The 12,106-nt window shown below is 32.9% G+C and overlaps 1 protein-coding gene across 1 annotated transcript in view; it reads left to right on the top strand.

Moving 5' to 3' along the window:
* LOC145297782 (uncharacterized) overlaps nt 1-12,106 on the top strand; it is a 246,130-nt gene that overhangs the window by 212,988 nt on the left and 21,036 nt on the right. The gene's annotated exons all lie outside the window — the stretch shown is intronic.

The raw sequence follows: 12,106 nt of genomic DNA, 5'->3' as shown, positions 1-12,106 counted from the left end.
ATATATATATATATATATATATATATATATATATATATATATATATATATATATATATATATATATATATATATAGCGGCATCGAACCTACAACGGGCCGATAAGTAGTCTGGTGTTTTACCACCGGACCCTTGCCAATTTTATGCACAATTTTTATCGCTTATAAAAGTAAGATTGTTAAATTTTTATTTATTTTTTTTATTAGCGATTAATTTCTTTCTTTTTTTCCGCTCCCTCAGCGTTTTTTATTATAAGAAAGGAGTTATTTGCCCTTTGTTTATATATTTCTTCGCCCACATTTTAGGACGTATTACTTTTTTTTATTTAAATATTATTTATTAATTATTAATTAATAATTACTACGTGCATAAAAGTAAGTTATCTATATACATGCATGTTTCGGAGTTTACCTCCCATCAGTATAGCTAGACTTTATTGACAAGGATCGAACCTACAATGGCTCGATAAGTAGCCTGGTGTTTTTATTTCACTTTATATATGTATATATATATATATATATATATATATATATATATATATATATATAATTTAGATTCATTATAAATAATTATATATATATATATATATATATATATATATATATATATATATATATATATATATATACTAGCAGAAGTATCCGTCGTTGACTGGGTTCAAAAACAACCTTTTTTTTTTTTTTACACAGTGATCACCACTTATCAAGGCCCGGAAGCCACTCAGGGATAAGGGTTATTGCAAGTACATTACGTTAGTGTGGAGATTTGATGAAGTGTTTAATTAAGGGGGCGGTTCATTAGGAATTTGTTAACATTGGACTTGAAGACATCCAAGTTGTAGTCCGGAGGAAAGCAGGCAGACGGAACAGAGTTCCACAGGCGTGCAGTTCTAAGAAAGAAGCTTTGTTCATGGAATCCGCGTTTTGATTTAGGCACAGATATAGAGTGGGGGAAACAAAGTTGATATAAAAAAATATAAATTATCGTTACTTTCATCAAACCTACAGAAAATGGACTGTAATTGATAAAAGTATGATAGGTTATGAAAAGGTGGGGGTTGCAAAGAGATAGGGCTTGATACTCAAAAATATTACCCTAAGCAAAGTATGATGAAAGTAATGATAATTTTCGCGAAAATATATATTTTTATATCAACTTTGTTTCCATTCGTAGCCAAGAGTGACCAACAAAATTATGTTTCCTTACAAAGAGAAACGCATTCTACGGAAGTCTTGTTCGTGTTTTCTCTCCTCAGTCTAAGTATACTCAACATTTGGATGTTTTTAGTTGGATTTTTTCCTTGAACACCGGGTCAATTCCTTTGACTTTAGGCATTCAAGCTATACCTTAACACTTTCGCCGTTACTAACGGGCAAGCGTTTTCTAAAATTGGAAGAAATGTCTCGTCACTCTGATTAAGCCATGCATGGTGGCTTTTTGTGATGATGCTAAGCGTTCTTGTTACAATGGGAATCACTTTGGTTTCTTTATATTTCGATAGTTAAACTAATTTCCATTTCAAATCTTGATATTTCTTTAGTTTTTCATGTTCTTGCTCTTACACTCTGTAAGAGAAAATGTTATATACATAATAATATAAATATACAAGAAATAAATGTTACCATCGTCAATAAAAGTTACTTTTATGGTAGAAAAGTTCATTGGTTTGTATTTTTAAGTAGTTTGTAATAAACATTTTTTTTAATTCACGAACCGGTTTAAAAAAATCAAACTGGCAGCGACTTTGAAATGGAGAGACCAGTTTTCAATTTGAAGGAGGGGCACCTGAGCATTCTGTGTTAACAATTTAAGAGTGTTCCGTCAACGTAAGTAATATTTATAAACATATTTAAATGTTTTCCGATATTTTGTGCTTGAGGAATATTCGATTATGGCATGTGTAGTCTATATAAAAATTCATTTAAGTAGTTATCGCCTCAAATTTCGTTTTAATTTCGGTTCGCTGAAATTATTTCAAGTAAAGAGCATTAAAAACTATTTCAAAACAAAAAAAAAACATGAACTTAACTCTTATTGACTATGGTAACATTAATTTCTTGTATATTTATTTTTTCGGGTAGTCGTTTGTTGGCTTTTCTGCTAAACACTCTTACTAAATAATATCGACGAAATATCGAAAAACAAAGAAATGAAAACAGTTTTGAAAAATAATGAAGCTTTACTTACTTTAGTAAAATAATCCGAAATAGCAAAGTGGGATATTAAAAAAGTAAATACGGTATTACTTTAGTTTTTTAAAGGAAAAAATCGATATAAATATGAATAAGAAGAAAATGGCGCCCTTTTCAAGCAGAACAGCTTCGTTTCAGTTTTACAGTATTGAACAGTGTAGTATTGCGCCGTCGGATTCAGGGTTGTACTATTGTAATGTAATGAACACGCAGAAATGATTGTAATCAACTGAATTCCTTCTAGTACACTGACAAAAAAGCTTAAACCGATATATAAATAAAAATAAAAAGGTTATGTAAATGTTTTTAAAGAGACACGTAATCACGTGAGCAGGATTTTTCCTTCTTTTGACACGATAACAAGTAACGTTCTTATTTTTTATTATTTATCTATTTATCTATTTTCGAAAGAGTGCCACGTGCAAGTGGAGAAGTTAAAAAAACAGATTTATGCAAAATTTGTGTTAAGAATTGTCTAAAGTTCCGACTTTTTTTTGGGGGGGGGGTTGCTTTCACTTTAATAAGAACGTGAATTTATGAGGTGAATTTATTCGACACAATATGATTCAACTCAAAAAAATGAATAAAAGCTAACGTAAATTAAGATTAAAGTTAAGGTGTTATTGTGGAAACTTTGTGACATATTTACATTCTATGGAGGTCCGGGGCGAACGAACACCCAATAATTTTATTATACTATATTTCTTCAAACTGAAACATAATTATGAAAGTATACTTACGCAGATATATATGAAAAGTCTTTGTTAAAGTTTGTGCCATATTTCCATGGAGTACGGGCGCGAACGCAGACCCCACAATATTGTTATACCATTCCTGTTTAAGTTAAAACATACTTATCAAAGTATTTTTATGTACATCTATATCAAAAACCCTTGTAAACATTTTTTTTCTTCATTTTTATTTCCATACTTTGGGAGGCATGCGCGAACGCAGACCCCACAATTTTTATGAATCAATATTCTGTCAGATCAAACATACCCATTCCTGATCCTCGATACATCTTCTATCATTATATGTAATCAGTTTTTTAAAATAGTCAACCATATAGGAGCCTATTCGTGACCGGACACACACACACACACACACACACACACACACACACACACACACACACACACACACAGACGTTTGAGATTTATATATATAGATATATATAATTATTTACTATAAATCCTAATAGATAGAGGAAAACGTGGTATGGACACCAAAAAGTGAATGATGAGAGATTAAAAGAGAAAGGAGAAAAATTAGAATGGGGGATGCAAAAAATTTTAATTAAGCGGATTACTTTACTTGGGGGAGCGGCGATTTCCGTTTTGGGAGAAAGAAATTGTGAGTATGACGAGTTTTATAAATGCAATAACATAAAATAAAACGTAAGAAAAACGGAAGCGATTGAAATCGACAATGAAGATGAGTAAAAATGGCGGAAGTGAGGAGGCGATTTCACATCAAAGAGTTGGTAGTAGGGGATGAAGAGGCGGGCGAAACACAAATAACCCCTTATGGAAATTGCTGGCAGGTCAATTGAAAAATAAAAACAATATAAATAGGGGGAGTAGAAACATACAGAGAAAGAGAGAGAGGGAGAGGAGAGAGAGAGAGGGAACAAAGGGTTGAAAATTTTGGTCATTTTACCATTAATGATAATGTTTTTTTTATCGATTTCAGATATTTTACAGATAATATTGTGTAAATTAATTCCGAATAAGTATATCATTGAATAACGTACGCAAATTGTGAAATTGTGTTATCAAAATCGGGGGTCAATTGTTTTGACTCAAAGTGTTTATCGACATTTTCATATAAAAGAAAGCCCAAGTCACAACACTTTTGTTTTATGGGGATATCTTAAAGGAAGAGTTTGTGTTAACAAACCCCAAACCATACAAGAATTGAAGGAAAACATTAATTAAATCGCAATACAGAGATTCTGCAGTCTATCATGAATAATGTTTTAGAAAGAGCACAAAAATGCGAAGCTGAAAATGGGCCACATTTAAAAGACATTAGTTTTTCAGGTATAAAGAGTGTTTGAATTTTGCATTTTTTTTTTAAATAATTTCTCAATGTCTTAGTCAGATTTTCAAAATTTTCTCAATGTCTTAGTAAAACTGCTTAAAAATTTTCTCAATGTCTTAGTAAAACTGTTTAAAAATTTTCTCAATGTCTTAGTAAAACTGTTTAAAAATTTTCTCAATGTCTTAGTAAAACTGTTTAAAAATTTTCTCAATATCTTAGTAAAACTGTTTAAAAATGTTCTCAATGTCTTAGTAAAACTGTTTAAAAATTTTCTCAATGTCTTAGTAAAACTGTTTAAAATTTTTCGCAATGTCTTAGTAAAACTGTTTAAAAATTTTCTCAATGTCTTAGTAAAACTGTTTAAAAATTTTCTCAATGTCTTAGTGAAACTGTTTAAAAATTTTATCAATGTCTTAGTAAAACTGTTTAAAAATTTTCTCAATGTCTTAGTAAAACTGTTTAAAAAAAATACAGAAAGCTATCATCAAAAATAAAGAAGCTCTTAAAGTTCAAAACACTTTTTGGACAGCCTTTACAAGTCAGTTTTAATAGTAAAAAATAAAAAATAAATACTTCGTTAGCAAGCGGAATTTGAAAGAAATTTCGAAGTATTTAAACTGTGGAATTAAAGTTATTTCGGACATTAAACTTCAAAGCAAATACTAATATATTAAAGAGTTAGACGTTTCTGTGTGTGTGTGTGTGTGTGTGTGTGTGTGTGTGTGTGTGTGTGTGTGTGTGTGTGTGTGTGTGTGTGTGTGTCCGTCCGTCCGTCCGTCCGCCGGTCACAATTGTCTTTTTTTTTTTTGAGTTTTTAATAATTCCAATTGATTTATTTTGCATAACTGTATATTAGTGTTAGACACTCTTATCTATACGATTAATAAAAATCTAAATGTTTCTTTATTTAGTTATGTGTGTGTGTATGCACCAATAAAACTTCCGAACTGATGCACCGAATTGGAAAATTCTTTATTTCTCTGAAAGGTGTGAGTCCCTAGAGTATCCTCATCTACACAGACACAAACGAACCCAACTATTGTGAGTATATATATATATATATATATATATATATATATATATAGATAGATAGACAGATAGAGAGAGAGAGAGAGAGAGAGAGATAAACAAGAATTTAGATTCATATATATATATATATATGCATACATATATATATATATATGAGGGGCGTGCAATAAGTAATGCCTCTGACCCACTTCTCATAGCAGTAGAGCAAGGAAACTTGGCATAGTTATTAGTCTTTCTCTACATAGGAACCACCCAGAATTATGTATTTTCCCCATCGTTTGATGCAGCTATGGAGACCGTTTTTGTAGAACACCCCAGGTTCGTCCTCCAACCACGACGTGACTTCAGAAATCAAGGCTGCATCATCTGGGAAACGCTTTCCTTTCAAAAACAACTTCATGGCTGGGAAGAGGTGAAAGTCAGAGGGTGCAAGGTCAGGAGAGTAGGGAGGATGGGGAAGGATTTCATAACCACACGGCTGTGCTTTTGATCTGGCGACATGCGAGTTCTGGACCGGAGCGTTGTCCTGCAGGAGGAGTGTACCTTTGCTTATCTTCCCCGCCCATTGATTTTGATAGCCTCCCTTAATTTCCTCAAAAGTGAAGCATAATAGGCTCCTGTAATTGTGCTACCCTTTACCAAGAAATCTGTCATCACAACTCCGTCCTGGTCACAGAAGACTGCGAGCATGACCTTGCCAGCGGAGGGCTGCACCCTTGCCTTCTTTGGAGGTGGTGCGTCCTAGTGCTTCCATTGCATTGACTGGGCTTTGGTCTCTAGAGCATAGTGATGGACCCAGGTTTCATCCTGTGTAATCAGTCTTTTGAAAAACTTTGACTCATCTTCTTGGCACATCTCCAAATTCATCCTCGAGTTCAAAGCTGTAATTTGCCACATAACCCGTATAGACATAAATCATTGCACATGCAAAATTTCAGCTAGATCAGACAACTGGAAGTGGGTCAGGGGCATTACTTATTGCACGCCCCTCGTAAGATTTTGTCGTTTGAACAGTTGAGAAACGCTGTACTTTATATGTTTTTCCACTACCTCAGCGTTTTTATTTTTTGATATTCATATATATAATTATTTCCACAACCAGACAACGTCACAGCTCACAAGTGCCATGAAAGCCAACAAACTCGAGTTTCGCCCTCATTTGGGCTCATCAGTTAGACATATCCGATCTCAGAATTCAGGTACATCTTCTAACATATATATATATATATATATATATATATATATATATATATATATATATATATATATATATATACAAGGTTTGTTGGTGCTACTTTTTTAGCGATATAAGTAGTTATGAAATGTTGATTTATTTAAAATTATTAAGCGGTAAAAAGGTTATCTGCCCTTGGTTTTTTTTATTTTTGCCGCCCCCTTTTTTATGCGACATAATTTTTTAAAATTTATTTTCTTAATTATTTATTATTTTAATTTAATTAAATATTTTAAAAATTATTTTACGTGCATAAAAGTCTATTCATGGCCACGTGTTTCTGGGTAGCACCCGTTATCAGCATGGCTATACTTCTGGCATATATATATTTATTTATCTACATAGTAATCACAATTCATTTTTTATAGATTTTTTTTTATTCGGACAATTATCCTCGAGTGGCCTTTGGGCCTTGATAAGCAGTGACTTTCATAGCCCCTTCCCTCACCCATAAAAGATCGACAATGATTTCTCTAGTAATTTGGTAACAGTGACAAATTGTAAAATAGCGCCGAGAGTTGTTTATCAGGGTCATGTGGATAGTAAGACAAGATCAGTTACGGCGGAAGTTAGGTAGGGCTAGATTATCTAAATGGACGACTCAGTAGGAATTGTCTAAGTTTAATCTTGCCACACTGAGGACAAAAATAAATAATAATGAATTGACCACAAAAGCTTCTCACTGGACTTTACAGTTGCCGTTGGAGTCCGAAGTTGATCAAGAGTTTCGAATGCTGATTTTAATGGCAGCGGTATTCTCTTTGTGGATTATCCTAATATAACCTTCCTAACTCTCCTTATCCCTCCACATAGCCTTGTGCCATACGAAGATAAGCTTGTCTAAGCTTAGAATAATGCTCTTAATATTTACTGGTATTAAGAGAGGAATGATAGAAAACGCGATTAACATGTTTTCAAAAAAAAAAAAAATGCTGAATTTTTCTATCTTTCCTCTTTTACGTCCAAGCATCACCATCAGCGGCTCTGTCCGTCAATGAATTAGTCAGCTGATCTGTTTTGAAATAGTATTTTAGCCGGCCTGTCACCATTTTCTAAAAATACGAGGGCCGTTCCAAAAGTAAAGCCTCCTATTTTTTTTAACTCAAAAACTAAAACGTTGACGAGCTACGAAGACGGGAGGAGTGCCATTAAAACGAGCGACATTTTGCGCGCCAGAATTTATTTTTTATACATAGTAACCACTAATGGCAATTCACTTTTGCGAGCCTTTTTTTTTTTATGCCTCTGTCGTAAAAGTCCTGAGCGTGCTTTGTCATTCACATATCTGTCGGCACTCTGCAATCGACGAACCTATCTCCTAACTATGCTCACACCAACTGCTTTATAAACGTTCAACGGGCGCTGATGAATGTTGATCGGTTCATTTTTTTTTTCTGGATGAAGGAATTCAATAACGCATCCCTATTTATGACGCATGTCCATGACAGGAGTTGCTTTCTTAGAGTATCTGCACCACAACAGTATCTGCAACAGAGAAATGAAACTTTCAGGTCATGGATGCATGAGCTCAGTTATTATAAAAATGCAATTTGCAATCCTTTCTGATTCATTCGGGCGGCAGGTAAAATATAGGAGGCATTACGTTTAGAATATCCTTCGTAGCATTTTCATCGATAACCGCGCTGTTTGTTTGGATGCAAGTTAGAATGAGTCATTTGTGTTTCTTTATTTAAATAAAAATCATGAAAGAAATAAAAATAGAAAACCCCCTAATAATGAAAAGCGAATCGAAAATTCGCGCACAAAATCTGGGCTCAGAAGGAGATTTTAAAGAAAGGATATATTTGTCATCCGTTTTTAAGATGATAAGGATAAAAAAAGATATCGATTATTATTATTATTATTATTATTATTATTATTATTATTATTATTATTATTATTATTATTATTATTATTATTATTATCATCATCACATTCCGTGCGATGGGTTTCAGCTGGATTAAGCAAAAAAAAAAAAAAAATATGAAGAAAACGAGAAAATCGTGCGATAGGTTTTAAGAGCTGAACAATGGCGACGAAGACGTCCCGTTTGCGTGACGGAGCAAAATGAAAGTCTTTGTTTTTTTTTTAATGATTTGTAAATCTATCTTTTATTTTAACTTAAAGATTTATCTTTTCTGCTGATTAGTTTTTCTCTTCTGTAAAACGAAGCAAGACAGCGGCTTCCATTATTTTCATTTCACTCATGAAATGGTCATAGTTAGAAATCAACCATTTTGTTCTTGGTTTATTTTGTTGTTTGTCTCTCTCTCTCTCTCTCTCTCTCTCTCTCTCTCTCTCTCTCTCTCTCTCTCTCTCTCTCTCTCTCTCTCCATCTATTTTCAAGAGTTGAATGAATAACAATATCGGTTGTTTTCTTTATTGTTTTATTACTGAAGCACTTATCTACCCCGCATATTTCCTCTCTCTCTCTCTCTCTCTCTCTCTCTCTCTCTCTCTCTCTCTCTTTCTCTGTCTGTCTCTCTCTGTGTCTATATATATATATATATATATATATATATATATATATATATATATATGAATGATTACTTCATTTAATCACATAAATTGATATACGAAGATATAATTTTGTGTAAATTTTTAATTCAACAGTGCTCAATACATAGGTAGAGCTAGGTAGAAAGATATAAAAAATATATACGCCGACGAATTTTCAGAGAATGAAACGCGGAACATTCTGTGTGGCTTAATTGCCACATATATTTTCATAATTTACTATATATATATATATATATATATATATATATATATATATATATATATATATATATATATATATATATATATATATTCAATTTTCACCCCAACCAAGGCACAGTGCCATTTTGAAGTAGGGGGCTACTATCGGGGACATTGTTTGCGGTGTCATTATGAAGGGAGATGAGTGGCAAGATGCTTGTTCACATTACACTTGAATTTCTGCATATCAGTACAGTTGGGAAAGCAGAATCCCGGAAGGGAGTTCCAAAGACTTGCAGTTCTGGGGAAGAAACTATTGGAGTAAAAGGCTTTCGTACACCAATGGGTCTCTACTGTAAAGGAGTAGGACTTAGTTGCTTGTCAGGTTTGTCGGGGGTAGTCACGTCGAGGGGGAACAAGTACTTGTAGTTCGTCAGAGCATTCATCATTAAAGTATTTGTAGAACAGGCAGAGGGATGCAATATTTACTCGATGGGATCAAGGCTGAAGCCTAGATGACAGTTCAGGACCTATCAGGTTGGCGACTCTCTTTTGAACTCTGTCCATGAGTGAGAGACAAGCAGCAGATGCACCAGCCCAAATGTGACAACAGTATTCCATACATGGGCGAATGGTGGCCTTATAGAGGTATAGAGAGAGTCGATGTTGCTCGGGATTAAATGAGGATCAACGAATGTTCCATCCTTTCAGTACTTTTATAATCGATTATTTTTCAATCAGATTGATGATTGATTGCCTGCTCTGGTCGGGAACTAACAGTGGTGCTCCGGGACGGAACTTCACATGCCTCCTCACCGAGACTGAGCCCATAATACACTGTAATCTACATTACACTGGATACATATATATATATATATATATATATATATATATACATATATATATATATATATATATATATATATATATATATATATATATATACTGAGTAAAATGATTCATAACTTTTTAATTGAAAATTAGTTTCAAAAGGAAAAAAACAAACAAAATCAATAGTTTGTACCATCGTTTCGGAAACGATGTTTTATTGAAATAGACAATATGTCTTGAACGATAATTTTATAAAAAGACTTTTTATATATTTAAACAAAGACTCCTCATCAGCAAAATAGTGCAGGTGGGGGTGGATGTTAAAGACACCAAAATAAACTAGCATTTTTGTATTGAAGCAGATATTCCTTTTTGTCCGCCTGTTAGTTAGTTCTTATTTTCGTCCATCTTTTTCTTGGCATGTTGTTAAAAGTTGTCTATGAATGAACCATATATATATATATATATATATATATATATATATATATATATATATATAAGAACGGCTTTCGGAATAAACACCACAACGTACTCTTGTTCGGTTTTTAATCCAAAACAAAGGGGGGGGTGCTATAGTTGGTCGCCTATGTCGAACTCTCAGCAACCTCTGTTTATATATCTCATTGAAATGGCGTATCACACACTCTATGGAACTTACTATTTATAGTTCCCGATTTTATTTGTATTTTTGTCATTCTTTTTATGCATTCTCTCCATACTCCTATAAATTTGACTTTGTGTGTGTGTGTGTGTGTGTGTGTGTTGATATTCATATTAAAACCCCTTTTTATTTATTTATTTATTTATTTTAAAAGAAAATACAACTTTCTTATATATGGTCATGGAATTGCATTCATCTGCAAAAGATCTAGCTAATTTGCATATTCTTCAAAACATTCATTTTAATTAATTTCCTATTAGTTTTTTTTTTTTTCTTATGGAATGTCCATCTTTAGTTAACTATTACGTATAATTATATTCATGCAGATATTCTACATGATTTATATTTGTCTAACATTTGCGTAAAAAGCTTATAATAAACACAAACTTCTTTCTATATATAATTATGTATGCGTATATATAATTGTTAAAAAAAAATTGCATACGAAACTCCTCTGCCTGTTTTTAGTCTACAGGCATGAAACTTAACATATAGCGTACTCGAACCCACGTGAAACTTTTTTATTTGGTTTTTAGCCAGTGAAAACCGGTACAAAACTGTGACAATTTAAAAAATAGAATTTGCCAGATGAAAGTCGAACGACGCCATTACGAATTTGCATGCGTAACGTAATAGCTATTGGGTTATGTTTTAATTTTTAGCCTTGAAGCAAACATGTCTTCATAACGAAAAACACCCGTCTAGCTGAATCCACTGTGAAAAATGTCCCCCACTCTTTATCTGTGCTCAGAAGGAGATTTTAAACGTAGATTCCATGAACAAAGCTTCTTTCTTAGAACTGCACGCCTGTGGAACTCTGTTCCGTCTGCCTACTTCCTACCTGACTACAACTTGGATGTCTTTAAGTCCGACGTTAACAAATTCCTAATGAACCGCACTCTTAAGTAAACACTTCATTAAATCTCCAATCTAACGTACTGTACTTGCAATAACCCTTATCCCTGAGTGGCTTCCGGGCCTTGATAATTGGTGACCACCGTGTAAAAAAAAAAAAGCTCAGGCATTAACTTCAAAGGAAGAAGTAAATCGTAAGCTAAGCGTTTTTGGTTTCGATTCTCGGTAATGTCGCACGAGTCACTTTTTTTTTTACTACGTAAATCATTACTATATATTGGGTCCAATATTATATAATAATAAATACGAAATCTGTATCAATCAAAATATCATACTTAAACGTATTTTAGGACCGGGCAATTCCGGGCGGCCTGTTAGTATATATATATATATATATATATATATATATATATATATATATATATATATATATATATATATATATGTGTATGCATTAAATATTAAATTGTCGACTGGAATGTCTATATTATGTTTATTCCTCTTGTTGCCCGAGTACAAAAAATCTATGTAACACTTATCGTTGGTTAATATTTAGCTCGAA

Source organism: Euprymna scolopes, chromosome 18 (genome assembly GCF_053919585.1).
Source record: "Euprymna scolopes isolate OS-2025 chromosome 18, ASM5391958v1, whole genome shotgun sequence".
Classification (NCBI taxonomy): domain Eukaryota; kingdom Metazoa; phylum Mollusca; class Cephalopoda; order Sepiida; family Sepiolidae; genus Euprymna; species Euprymna scolopes.
Note: the sequence above shows the minus strand (reverse complement) of the source record. Positions and strands in the feature narration are given on the sequence as shown.